This window comes from Ceratotherium simum, chromosome 39 (genome assembly GCF_057802395.1).
Source record: "Ceratotherium simum simum isolate JZ-2026a chromosome 39, ASM5780239v1, whole genome shotgun sequence".
Classification (NCBI taxonomy): domain Eukaryota; kingdom Metazoa; phylum Chordata; class Mammalia; order Perissodactyla; family Rhinocerotidae; genus Ceratotherium; species Ceratotherium simum.
Window position 1 is genome coordinate 6,701,125 of NC_141938.1, and position 10,493 is coordinate 6,711,617.

Sequence of the window (10,493 nt, forward strand, 5' to 3'; positions counted from 1 at the left end):
TATATATATATATATATATATATATATATATATATATATACACCATGGAACACTACTCAGCCATAAAAAAAGACAAAGTCGTCCCATTTGCAACAACATGGATGGACGTGGAGGGTATTATATTAAGTGAAATAAGCCAGAAAGAGAAAGACAAACAGTGCATGATTTCACTCATAGGTGGAAGATAAACCAACACACGGACAGATAGAACTGTTTGGTGGTTACCAGGGGCTAGGGGGGTGGGGGGTGGACACAAGTGGTGGAGGGATGCACTTATATGGTGACTGATAAAAATTAATGTACAACAAAAATTTCACAATAAAAAAAAGTAACTCAAAAAAAAAGGAAGATTGGCAACAGATGTGAGTGCAGGGTGAATCTTCCTCAGGCAAAATAAAATAAAATAAAATAAAGGGTGGGAGTAGCTTCATGACATTGCATTTGGCAATGGCAGCTTAGATGTGATACCTAAAGCAACCAAAAAAAAAAAAAAGTAGATAAATGGGAGTCATCAAAATTAAGAGCTTTTGTACTTTAAAGGACACTCATCAACATTAAATACTTTTGTAATCCAAAGGACACATTCTACTCAAGAAAGTGGAAGACAACCGTGGAATGGGAGAAATAGTTGCAATTCATATACGTGATAAGGAACTTATATACAGAACACATAAAGAACTCTCACAACTCAACAATAAAAAGACAAGTAACCTAATTTTAAAATGAAGAAAAGATTTGAACAGATATTTCTCCATAGAAAGCATAGAAATGGTCATAAGCACACGAAAAGATGCTTCACATCAGTCATTAGGGAAATGCAAATTATATTCATAATAAGATATCAATTCACATCACTGGATAGTTACAATGTAAAAGAAAGACAATAACAAGTGTTAGCAAGGATGTGGAGAAATTGGAACCCTCATATGTTGGTGGTGGGATTGTAAATGATGCAGCCACTTTGGGAAACAGTCTGGTAGTTCTAAATGTTGAACATATAGTTGCTATATGTCCCGGCAACTCCACTCGTAGGTGGAAGTTAATTGATAGTTAATTTTATGTGTCAACTTGACTGTATCACAGAATGTCTAGATATCTGGGAATACATTATTTCTGGGTGCAACTGTGAGGGTGTTTTGGAAGGAGAGTAGCATTGAATCAGTAGACTCAGTAAAGCGGATTGCCCTCTCCAATGTGGGTGGGCATTATCTAATCTGATTTAGGGCCTGAATAGGACAAAAAGGTGGAGGCAAGTTGAATTCTTTCTCTGCCTCACTGTTGAGCTGGGATAATGTTCCCATGCCCTTGGTGCTCCTAGTTCTCAGGACCTGAGACATGGAATGGAATTGATGCCATATCTCTCTAGCTTTCAGGCCTTTGAACTGTACCACTGGGTTTCCTGAGTCTCCAATTTGGGGACAGCAGATCACAGGACTTTTCAGCCTCCATAGTTGCATGAGTCAGTTCCTTAAAATAAATTTCATTATATATATATATGTTTTTAATGAATTTCATTATATTATTTTTATATGTATAAATGATCTTTCTCATCTTACAATATGGTCCAGGGCTATATGTTCTGTTTCTCTGGAGGACTCTGACTAATACAATACCCAAGGGAAATGAAAATATGTCTGCACAAAAAGATACACATGAATTTTCATAGCAGCGTTACTCATAGTATCCACAAAGTAGACACAACCCAAATGTCCATCAACAGACGAATAGACAAATAAAATGCAGTGTATCCATACAACGGACTATCATTCAGCAATAAAAAGGAATGATGTATGCTACAATACAAAAGAACCTAGAAAAATATAGTAAGTGAAAAGAAACCATTAACAAAAGGTTGTATGATTTCATTTACATGAAATGTTTTGAAAACAAATCTATATATAGAGAAAGTAAATTCATGAAAGCTTAGATGTTGAACGAGTAGGAAAATGGGGTTATGACAGTCAAAGGGTACTTTTGCAGTAATGAAGTGGTTGTAAAATAGTGATGGTTGCATAACTCTATGAACATACTACAAAACATTGAATGGTATAGTTTTAAATGGGGAAATTGTATGGCATGTGAATTACTTTTCAATATAGTTCCAAAACACAAACAAAAGGGAAAATCATGAGAGTAGCACACCATTAGGAGCAGAGAACATTTAATGTCTCTCAAGCACCTAGAGCAATAAGATGCAAGAAACATGAGGTACCATTATATTTTAACTACTAAATATTAAAACTTAATATAAAACTATTTTTTTAAAAATTTTATTTATTTATTTTTTCCCCCAAAGCCCCAGTAGATAGTCGTATGTCATAGCTGCACATCCTTCTAGTTGCTGTATGTGGGACCCAGCCTCAGGATGGACGGAGAAGCGGTGCCTCGGTGCGCGCCCGGGATCCGAACCTGGGCCTCCGGGATCCGAACCTGGGCCTCCAGCATCGCAGCGCACGCACTCAACCACCAAGCCACGGGGCCGGCCCAATATAAAACTATTGTAACCAAAAGAGTGTGCTGTGGGCATGATACCGGCTCAAGAAAAGGTTGACATGAGGGAAGCCATATTGTAGAAAAGAAAAACTCTATTGTAACTTTGACTGACCTCTGACAGACTAACCCAGCTGGATATGCAACCTCCAGGAAATCTAACTGCTCTGTAGATTTTACGGCCCTTGCTTGTGCATGTGCCTCCCAGCTGCGAGAAGATGATAACTTTGTTTTTTTGAGTTCCTTAGGAATGTGATGACTTCTGAACAGAGAATCTATGCTGATAGCCATCATCAGTGAAAACTGAAAGATCTGGTGTGGCACTCCCAGTCTGTAACACCAGAAGGTCAACATTCCTAACCCCCTCCCCAATAACCCAATGGCCTATATAACTGCTGTAAGATATCGTGCCCCCTTAAGATGGTTCTTTTGGACATGAGTCAGCCATTTTCTCTCTTGCTAGCAAACTGTAATAAAGTCCTTTTTCTCCTACCACCTTGCCTCTTGACTGTTGGCATGTCTTGAAGGGAGCAGAAGGCCCAACGTTGGGCGGTAACAATTTGGCACTCCAGATAGGACGTTAAGTCCTGCTTGTGGCCAGCCAACCTCGGACAGGCGGCCTGTTGGGTGAGTCCCTAGTGGCTGCTGAGGCTCTCTTTGTCTCGGGGATCTGCCCTACCTGCTCTCCCGTGCCAACGCTGGCTGCTTCCTAACGCTGATGTGGTAGGAAGAGAAATGGCTACATCTGGTGAGCCGACGGGCTCACATCTGGAGTAGGGTGAGTCACCTTGGGGGTCCACCACCGAGAACTTTCCTTCCCCTACATCTGGGATCCTCTCTTTGAAAAGGGGGACCATCTGGTAAATAGGGTGCCCTGCCAGAGTGGGAAGAAGAATAGGACTTCACCCAGAATCTAGGAACCAGTGTCTAGTTTGTCTGTGTCTGTAAAGAGCTCCAGGATCAGGCATCTTTTGGATTTGGGTGAGTGACCTTGTTGAAATGGGCTTGTGCCTAAAATTGTCTAATATTTTGTCAGGATTGTGGGTTAGAGGCCCCACTGGTGAGATTTGGTTGCTGGGTTAAAGTCCCAAGGCTAGGATTGTTGGAGACAATAAAAAGTTTACAGCCACTGGGGCACTCAAAAGGATCGGGTTAGACTACTGAACTCTGGGGTAGGGTCCCAGAGTACCCTGGGTTAGAGTCCCAGAGATTGGATTTCTGTATCTGTTCATATTTGTCTATGTTTGACTGTGTTATTTGTTAAAATTGGCTGCTTGGGGACTGAGTTTCTTGGTGACTGTAACAAACTGCCTTTTAGACTAATCTTATGAGGGTCTTCTGACTCCGAGGAAAAGAGGCACTGTTCCTGCTGGTCCTTTGGGCCTTTCCCAGGTGACTGGGGACTTTATAGAGGTGTCAGGGTGTCTGCCCATGATGTGCAATGGCCTCATAGGGACCCCTCCTGAAGAACATATCTTACCTCATTGTTCATGGTGAGGCAATCGGCAGTGGCAGCTCGTCCGGGGCTTAAATCAGCTGCACTTTGTGGGTGCCAGGACACATAAGGGAATGAGCTGACCCCTAGGTTATTCTTAGGGGAGCTGCTCCCACTAGCTCACTATCAGACCTTGTTTGTTGCGGCCACCTTGATAAAGCCCCCCCCCCCAAAAGGGAGATAACTGTAAACAGCTGGCTAGATAACCTGGGACAATTTAAAATTACAATGGCCACTTTGGGCTCTTTTTGAGCCTCGAAACCAAGGAACAAGGAAAAATCTTTAATCTTTAATGAGTTGAGGGCTCCACCTTTCCACTAAAAGTTTCCAAAAGTTGTAGATGTTTACAGAGAACAGCATAATCTTACCAAGCTTGTTTTGTGTCCTAAGAGCTTGGCTTGGTAATTGTCAGGTTGTGGGGGGATCCCAAAATACTGTCAGATGAAAATAGGGTGCAGCTCATTTTGCAGTCAGAGATAGTAGGACAGAAATGCTGGTTGCACTCCTGTTTGTGGCTAAGAGTCCTACGAAACTGCCATCAGCATCAGGGGAATTACATTGGCTATTTGAAGAAAGCCTTGGTTGGGCCTTCATTGTAAGGGTCTTGATTTTAGGGATGCTTTAAATTTTCACAATCTGATTCTAGCTGCAGCATACATATACTTTTGACCAGTCGTGTCTAAATTCTGAAACAATGGGAAACACTAATTCGATCCCCACCTGAAACCCCTTAGGCTGTATTCTCCTGAATTGGGCGACTTTCAGCTACAGGTAAGTAGTAGAAGCTACTGAATATTCATTGGTTTATTGATCCTTCTCCTCCCAGAGATGGTTGCTATTTTCCCTTGTTTCTGTTTTTTCGTGTCATTTGTCATAAAGGAAAACCCGTAGAGCAAGATGCAGGCAGCTCCACAAGCCTGTTGTCTGGGCAGGCCCGCAGTAGACTTTGCCGTAGGGTCCACCTGTGGAGTATGTGCATAAGGTGGAAGCTATTGCTAACAGGGCAACTTGGAAACCAAAAGAGCCGCAATATTGGTGGGCAAGGGTCAAGCAGTTAAAAGCCATTAGGGTGCTTGCCACCTCCAGAAGTCTCCCGTGAAATGATAAGTTGGGTCACAAATGGGGTAGATAACCCAGGTCCCCAGCCAACTTCAAGAAAATGTCTGGGGGGCTGGCCCCATGGCTTAGTGCACCACTTGTCCGGCCATGCTGAGGCGGCATCCCACATACAGCAACTAGAAGGATGTGCAACTATGACATACAACTATCTACTGGGGCTTTGGGGAGAAAAAGGGAAAAAAAGGAGAAGGATTGGCAATAGATGTTAGCTCAGGGCTGGTCTTCCTCAGCAAAAAGAAAGAAAGAAAGAAAATGTCCATGCAACGACAAGGCACCCTGTAAAGCCCAGAGTCCCAAACCCTGCAGCACCTCCCCGCTAGGTATTAGTCTGGCTCCAAGAGACCCAAAGCATAGCGAAAGCTGTTAATGTGCATATAAGATGAGGGTTTTTTTTCTTCCTCTTTTTGTCTTGTTCTATGTCTTGAGAACTTGGCTTTGTGTTCTCTTTGGTCACGAGGGTTCCCAGTCCATTGGGGACCTTTGTTGTCTCAATCTTTGTTGTTTGTTGGTGCGCTACCCCCTGTGCAGCGAAGGCCTTTGCTTTTTTGTGTGTGTGTGTGAGGAAGATCAGCCCTGAGCTAACATCCATGCCAATCCTCCTCTTTTTGCTGAGGAAGATTGGCCCTGGGCTAACATCCATGCCTATCTTCCTCTACTTTATATGGGACGCCGTCACAGCATGGCCTGACAAGCAGTAAGTTGGTGCGTGTCTGGGATCCGAACGTGGGCCACCAGCAGCGGAGCACGTGCACTTAACCGCTATGCCACAGGGCCGACCCCAGCCTTTGCTTCCTTGAGCTGTTTTTTTTTGGAGTGAACTTTCTGGATCTTATGAGGGCTACTCCTTTTGCACTCTCTTTTGGGGACGCCTCGTGTCCATAGTTAAGCCATAAATGCTTGTAGATATTGGGATATTAAAAACTGGCAAGGCAGATATCCCCCAGAAACTCCATCTTGGGGAAAAATTGAGTGGCTTCTCTGTGCCTTTATGATGTAGCTGGACAGGTAGATCAACCTATAATGTCTTTTCAGTTACAACCCAATTTCTGAGAAATTAAGAGCAATTGTCCTTAAAAAAAATCCTTGTAAGACTGGAAAAGCAGCTCTAGAGGCAGTCCAGATTCCACCCAATTCCTTTATCTCAGAAAGGATTATCGCCTCGCCCCTCTCTGGGAAGTATTATCTAGCTCATCACCAATTTCTAAGACTGAAGGAAAAAAATAAAGAGTAAAAAGGCCAAAAACAAAACAGCCACAGGAGTGCGCCTGGCAAAAAAAATCTAGCATCTCGAGTGTCTTCTCCACAAATATTGGTAAAAAGGCTTAGAACAAAAATTTGAATTCATAATTGGGGGGCCTGGTACCTGACTCACGGCAGTAACAGCTGTGCAGTCTCTGTGTATGTGTCTACATGTATGTTACCTATGTGTGATATTTTACCTCCGGATGGTATGGTCAAAATTAAGAGCTCTATTCAATTAACTTGAAGTAAGCGCTTACAAAAATTATTTCTCAATACAATTCATCCAAATGTCTTTCAAGTTAACATGATATAAATTAATCTTTGGTAAATTAAAGCTGGTTTAAGTTTGTTTGTTTGACAATTGTTGAAAACAAATGATTTAGGTAGATAAAAATAAGTAAGAGTTTTTGGGTACAATAATTATGTTTTGTGGTCTGCATACTTGGGAAAAACAGCTTCCAAAATTCCTTTTGGTAGCTTAAAACTTGAGAGTTTTTGATAAAAGTTCGTTGAGTATCTGGGTCATTTTCAAATAAGGTAAAATACTAAAACATTATTGCTAAACATATCTAAGTTTATCTACTTTTGGCTTATTACAGAAAACTAGAAGGTGTTTTGGGTCTATTAGTAAACATGTCTTGTGTTTTATTAAAAGATTGTAGTATAAAGTAACATGTTTCCAGAAATTATGAAAAGTGTTACCAATAATTTGCCAAGAAATAAATTTGCCAAGCCACAGAATGCTACTATAAAAGAAAGTTTATAACTGCTTACTTAGTTTTTACTTAGAAGTCAAAGTCTAAAAGGGTTAAAAAAAATTCTAATTAATATATGTGATTAAAGTTACTAAAAATGAATAAGGAAAACAGTTCTGTATACAAAGAAAGTAAGATGTGTATAGTAAAGAAGGTACCAAGAATGAAAATATTTTGTTTGGTTGGTTAAGAAAGATAAATTTATCCCAAAGTACTAGAAGCGAAGAAAGGAAGACATGGGACAAATTCTGAATGTAAAAAGAAAGTTATAGAAGGTTTGTGGAAGAGGAGTTCTGGAAAAAGTTTTATGCATGGTCAAGTTGGCTGAGATTAAAGTAAATCCAATTAAGTAAATGAGTTTTAATATCAGAAGTAAGCTGGTACAAAATTAAAATTTGGTCTTCTTTCTCTTTTTTTTTTTTTTTTTTGTGAGAGAGATCAGCCCTGAGCTAACATCTGTGCCAATCCTCCTCTTTTTGCTGAGGAAGACTGGCTCTGAACTAACATCTATTGCCAATCCTCCTCCTTTTTTTCTTCCCCAAAGCCCCAGTAGATAGTTGTATGTCATAGCTGCACATCCTTCCAGTTGCTGCATGTGGGATGTGGCCTCAGCATGGCCAGAGAAGTGGTGTGTCGGTGCGCGCCCGGGATCCGAACCCGGGCCGCCAGCAGCGGAGAGCGTGCACTTAACCGCTAAGCCACCAGGCCAGCCCCGGTCTTCTTTCTCTTAAAAGGATAATTTTCTTGAACTTGATGAAGAGGTTATAAGAGATTTTTCTTTACCTTCGAGTAAGTCTACCTAAAAGACAGAAAAACAGTGTTGAAATAACCTCCTATGTTTAAAAGGACGGGAGTCTCTCTAGTAAGGCTTTTTTGGACAAGCTCCCCAAAATTCATATCTGAAGTAAAGTCTTTCAGGCCAGCCCCGTGGCTTAGCCGTTAAGTGCGCGCTCCGCTGCTGGCGGCCCGGGTTCGGATCCTAGGCGCACACCGATGCACCGCTTCTCCAGCCATGCTGAGGCCGTGTCCCACATACAGCAACTAGAAGGATGTGCAGCTATGACATACAACTATCTACTGGGGCTTTGGGGAGAAAAATAAATAAATAAAATTATGAAATAAAGTCTTTCTTTTGACTTTTTCTTTGAGAATTTTCAAAGGGCCCCTGGAACATCTCAAAGAAATTTGCTCTCTTCCTATAAGGAGGAAGATACTAAACTTATTAGGCTTATTCAGTATGTTAAATTACATGGGAAACATTGTCAAATAAGTGATGATAAACCTTCTTAGGTGATATTGTGTTGGTGAATGTTATTGATATAGATGCTTTGAAATTGTATATAACACCACTGAAATTCTGATCTGTCCTGGTTATCAGTCTGGTTCTGGTTATTGAAGTATTGTATGTTACAAAATTAACCAAATTTCTTTGTCAATTGCCATTTTGGGGTCTTGTTGTTTACAGACAGTTATTGTTTGATGCTTTTGCAAAATATGTTTCATCTTCAGAGACATTTATGGAAAGGACTCTGGTGCTTACTTTAGAATACAGGTTTCTGATAAACTTTCAGATTATAAAACTGAACTGGGTAAGAAATAACAGAACTCCAACAGAGAAAGTGCAGACTTCCTGAAACTGCTAACAGACGATTAAGATCAAGAATCAATTGGGCCAGGGCCGGCCCCGTGGCTTAGGGGTTAAGTGCGCGCGCTCCGCTACTGGCGGCCCGGGTTCGGATCCTGGGTGCGCACCAACGCACTGCTTCTCCCGCCATGCTGAGGCCACGTCCCACATACAGCAACTAGAAGGATGTGCAGCTGTGGCATACAACTATCTACTGGGGCTTTGGGGGAAAAATAAATAAATAAAATTTAAAAAAAAGTAAGAATCAATTACACTGGACTGAATGAACTGATGGGGATGATTATAATTTTTATGACTTTTGTTTGAAATATGCTGATTTTTTTAATTTTTTTTTTTTTTTTGTGAGGAAGATCAGCCCTGAGTTAACATCTGTGCTAATCCTCCTCTTTTTGCTGAGGAAGACCGGCTCTGAGCTAACATCTATTGCCAACCCTCCTCCTTTTTTTTCCCCCAAAGACCCAGTAGATAGTTGTATGTCATAGTTACACATCCTTCTAGTTGCTGTATGTGGGACTAGGCCTCAGCATGGCCAGAGAAGCAGTGTGTTGGTGCGCGCCCGGGATCTGAACCCGGGCCGCCAGTAGCAGAGCGCGCACACTTAACCGCTAAGCCACGGGGCCGGCCCTAATGTTTTGTTTTTTTAGATTTAAGGAAAACTTTTTGTCTTTTCTCCTGAGATAGCTATGACTTATGGCAATTTGGTAAATTACACCTTTGTAAGCAGAATTGAAACATTTATCTTTTTCCCTACCTGATCCCTCTAGGATTTGGAAAGTCTTAGTAAGTGAGTATTGTTTTCATGGCAAGATAGTTATTTGCATAAGTTCAATAAGAATCTGTTCTCCTTATAACAGGACACAATTGGAAACATTGATTGTATTACCAAAGCTTTGACTGGAATGTGACAAGACAGCTTCTGAGAGACAAAGATTGGACTTTATGGAACAAAGCCACATGGAAGTATTGGCCTGGTACCTTATGTTCAGTGTTCCAAGCAGCATTTACTGGATAAGTAAGGAATGTCACTTATCTGGCAGGTGCAAGGAACCTCTAAATATTTGGGGGGACCTCGAGAAGAGAGGAATTCACCCAAATCTGTAGGTATTGCCGGCAAAGGCTGATGACAAAGTCCTTGGCTTGGCTTTCCTGGCCTTGAGAGGCCTTTAAAGTTCAATGTGAGATTCCTATAAAGAGTTCCAGCAAAGCAGATTTAATCAATGGCTATTCTTGCTGTACTTATGTAAATAATTGGGCCAAGTTTATTTTCTTTTGCAAACCAGTTAGTTTCAATTTGGCTATCTTTGATAAAATGAGGGTGATTTTAGAGAGAAAAATATATGTTTCAATAGAAGCTATAGTACACATTCACGGATATTAGGTTTTAGTTCTGATAATTGTCTTTGAGGTTTCTGTTTTATATCCATTAACTACACTGGATCCTGAATTCTTCTAGTCTCTTGAAATATCTGGGTACAAATCTCCAAACTAATGTTTTCAATTTTTTCCATCATTTTCACTTGGAATCACTGAGAACTGAACCTGCCCTTTTTCCTGAAGCCTTGCAAATTGAAGCTGGTGGACTTGAGATAAACTTGAGAGATTCATGTCTGTTGCTAATGTAAGCCACTCCAAAAGGTATCTGAATACCCGATGACATCATCAGGGACATTTAAGCTGCAAAAGATGCTTTGGCGCTGACATCTAGAAATTTTCTTGACTTGCTGTCCCCTGGACTCAGAAACTGGTT